General features: G+C 35.8%; 1 pseudogene; it reads left to right on the top strand.

The window, feature by feature from the left end:
- The first annotated feature begins 944 nt into the window (after positions 1-944).
- Positions 945-3,596, top strand: LOC119188607 (annotated as a pseudogene).
- Positions 3,597-4,287: the final 691 nt, after the last annotated feature.

The following is a 4,287-nucleotide window of genomic DNA, read 5'->3' as shown; positions in this document are numbered from 1 at the left end:
CCCTTCACCCTCTGACGCTTTCGAGCTCCGTTCTACGTTTTCACTTCGTGATAGACGACTCATGTGAAATATGGTTGCCAAGATTGGATCGAAAAGAGAAATAGTTATCTACTCAAGTTTCAGTAAACAATTCGTTTTTTAAATATGTAATATCATGATTTTTTTAAGAAAATTCTTTGTTTAGTATTTGTCAATTAATAATATGATAACCAGATTGTATCGGTGACGAAGGTGTATTGACTTTTTAATAAATAATTCCATTTTCAAAAAATTATTAAAATTATTTTTATTTAGCATCTCATAATTCTATAATTTTATGACTGAAATAATAGTAAATATTTTGTTACCGTTATCTCGGAATTGTACTACACAATAACAAAAGTTATGAGATTCGTTTTAATATGAAGTACATATAATAGTATAGTATTTTTAGATAAGTATTGAGCATCTACTAGACGCTTTAATTTTTTGCAAATCAAAAATCTCCCATTCCATTAAGCAATCTGATATTATAGCATCTAATTTCATTGATAACATGGATGTATATAGGTAGCGATGATCACATAATGACATTAAGTAACCTATTTGCTTTGCCGGCCTAATGAAAAGTCAACATAATGATATTGCTTTTTGGCAATAAATGTTCCTCATTTATCAACCATGAAATATGGACACACGAGATCTGTTATGCTGGCTCCGTTAATCTGCGGCCTTGTGGCACTGAGCTATTTATTGATTTGATATTAGATTCGGACCCGCACGTACCACACATCTAGCCATAAAAGCACCGAAACGACCAACATGCCACATATTGTATCACAGGATAAAGTATCCGAATCCTTCAAGGCATAAAAATGAACTGACAAAATTCTAGACACGTATTCTACCAGCCATACAGCTGCGAACAAGGATTATGTTTAACAAACATATTTTGTTTCAGGTGACAGAACAACAGTTTGATATGAGATGGACTGGCGACCATGGGCCTGGTGGTCGGCCTTCCTCTTGACCATCACACTGGCTGGCAGCGACTGGCTGAACTGCGCTAAGATCGCGGAATGTCATTGCAAGTGGTCATCGGGAAAGAAGACCGCGTCATGCGTCTCGGCTGGATTAAAACAATTGCCAAAATTAGCATCAGATATTCAGGTTTTGGACTTACACGGCAATCCACTGAGAGTATTACTCGGAGACGCGTTCGCAAGCATCGAACTATTGAACTTGCAACGACTAAATCTCAGCTCGACGAGTCTGAAAGCATTACATTCAAACGCATTCAGGGAACTTAGAATATTAATAGAATTAGATCTGTCTCAGAACGAACTATTACAGCTATCTCCCGATACGTTCAAAGGTACCGATCGTTTGAGACTTTTGATACTAAACGACAACCCTTTGACAAATCTCGTCTCAGAACAGTTTCCTCCGTTAAAATATTTAAAGAAACTTGAGGTATCTAGATGCAAGCTGAGGTCGGTGCATCCGTTCGCTTTCGTTAATTTGAGAGCATTAGAAACAGTCAATATACATCAAAACTTACTTACCAATCTTCACCAAGATACATTTAACTTGCCAGTTTTGAAAACGCTAACATTATCAGACAACCCCTGGTACTGTGATTGTAGATTACGAGAATTCCACGAATGGTTTCTGGATAGCAATCTTGGAAATGAAGATGTCTTTTGCGATGGTCCAGATAACAGACATAAGACATCATGGCGCGTATTAAAGAGAGAAGACTTTGTTTGTCCACCATCAGCAATGTCTGCGCCAACTGTGATCAGAACTGAGACAGGAGCAGACATTTCTTTCGGATGTTTCGTCCGCGGCGATCCTACGCCCATGGTAACATGGTCGTTCCACCAGATCCAAGTGCACAACAGTACGAGTACAAGCAGCGATATTATTATCCAAAAACACCAAGTGAGTCGTTTCGATGAGTATAGTGACGATTTCTTTAACAAAAGTGCGCAGTGGGTCAACGTGACCATTAATAACGTGACCAGTGACTTAGCTGGAGAGTGGAGATGTAGTGCGAAGAGTTTTGCTGGCGAGTCCTCGACATACTTAACAATATTTTTACCCAAAGCCAGGTCAGCGCCTGCTAGAGTTGCCCCGGACTATTCTACTTTCTTCTTGATAGCTGGTTCTTTATTTGCTATGACTGCCGCGGGGTTTCTTTCCGCCTGCATCTGCTGGAAGACGCGACGTCGAAGAATGCCGCCAAGCAGAAGTTTCACTGACCAAGAGAAGAAGCTTCTCGATACATCCTTAGCAGCTAGCTGTGATAGAACCAGTGGTGATTTGGGCTCATCATACGGATTTGAAATGCTGGATAGGTCTATGTCTTTGGAAAGCGAAGACACTAGGTGCTTAGAGCCTGTCCAGATAACAATAGAAGGTCCTCCAGGGACATTTCCTCCCCCACCAGCTGAATTCGCTTTACCAGCACCTTATGGGAACATTTTTATATCAGTTCAAGTTGCTGGGCACAACGATGAGTACCCAGACTTGCTGGGAGGTGGTGCTACCTTACCTAGACGTAGTAGGACTTGTTTTTTAAAGTCGGCGTACGACAATATGGGACCTAGAATTACTGCAGCCGGTAGCTCGACTTGGTCTCTTCCCGGTGCCAATGTAGATAAAAATTCGGATAAGAAAGACCCATTGACTGTACCCACTCTCTACATTTTCTACAGAATTTACTGCTTTATAAGGTTAGATAATTTTTTGTAAGAATCTACGTAGATCTTTTCCGAGTGCTGGTAATTTAGTTTAATAAATTTTAATACTTTTACGATTGAGATTAGTTTGAAGAATGATAAATGTTTTCAATTAATATAATATTTCTGTTAAAGATCAAGGTAATGTTTTCTTTAAAAACTATTTTACGGATGTAAGATAGAAAGTTGACATGATTTTAGTATTTATTATAATGAGCAAAAGATGTGAATTCTATTAACATATCACTTTGATAGAGATAATAAATTATGTTTGTTTGTTTGTTCTGTGAAACGAATTTTGTTTTACACGCGAGATTATAGGACTGAAGTAGTTTGTATACGATTTGTAAATATTAAATCATTTTCTTTTACAGATCCATATTAATATTAATTTGCTGCAAATATATTTGCTGAATCATCAAAGTAATTTCCTTTAACTACTCTCTTATTAAAATTGTACCACAGGAATGTTTTACCATACTTTACGATGACTGTAATATAACTTATAGTCCGAGAAATAGTTATTATAACTTTACAAACCTAAACAATACTATTTTAGTATGCTTCTTCATATAAAATTTCCTTAAACACACTTGTTACTGCAGAAATCGCATCCCGAATTTCATTCCACACCCACGTGCTTTTTATTACTTCACTGAGAGCCAACTTCTTCAATTCTAGTAACAAATGTGACAGCAGGGAATGCATTTTAATACTATTGAAATAATTTGATATGTGAAGCTATATGTGTTACGTTGAATGTTTTTTTTTTCCGTAAATGTAAATCAATATTTGGTCCTAACTAGTGAATAAGTATTTTTAAGATTTTTTGATCAAAATGTTGCTTGACAGAAAATAAATGAGTGCAACATATATTATTGTGTTATTTTCCTTATTGCAATGCTGTCTATGGTAAGTATATCTTCACAATAACTTGTTAAAGTAAAAGTTACATTGAACTGACTATTGACCTCAGAATTCTAAGAAATAAATTTTAGCCTAGATAATGAGATTCTCTTATTTATAATAATATATTGTGATAAAATTATTTTCTGACTTAAAGTTTCGGAATCTGTACAAATATACTGGGTCATTTTCACATTGCGTTACTATACAAAACCACATACTCGTCATTGCCTCTTCTAACATTGTGCCTAAAAACAACCATGAATGTAATATTTTTACCAAAAATCCCGGTTTTAATTTTCTGATTTTTTATCATTTTGTAGTTAAGTGCGAGTTTGGCGTATGCGTGAGTGTTTTCTGACTGAAAGTATGATGTAGTCGCTGCGACGAATTCTCTTAGAGTAGCAGTAGTGGCATTAGGACGCGTAAAATATAAAATTATTTTTTAATAATATTTATTTTGTTCGAAACTTACACATTTTTTTATTTTACGTCTACGAGTCGAGTAACTGATTATAAGGTGTTATTTTCAAGAAGGTAAGTACGTAGTTACATTTAATAACGCAATAGCAAAATTACCCTGCATATAGCATTGGCAAAATAAATTATAGTGTTAATGCGAACAACTATTTAGCAATCAGTTAATTGAACAATAAAA

This window comes from Manduca sexta, chromosome 7, assembly GCF_014839805.1.
Source record: "Manduca sexta isolate Smith_Timp_Sample1 chromosome 7, JHU_Msex_v1.0, whole genome shotgun sequence".
Lineage (NCBI taxonomy): Eukaryota > Metazoa > Arthropoda > Insecta > Lepidoptera > Sphingidae > Manduca > Manduca sexta.
This window is presented reverse-complemented; position numbering and strand designations above follow the sequence as displayed.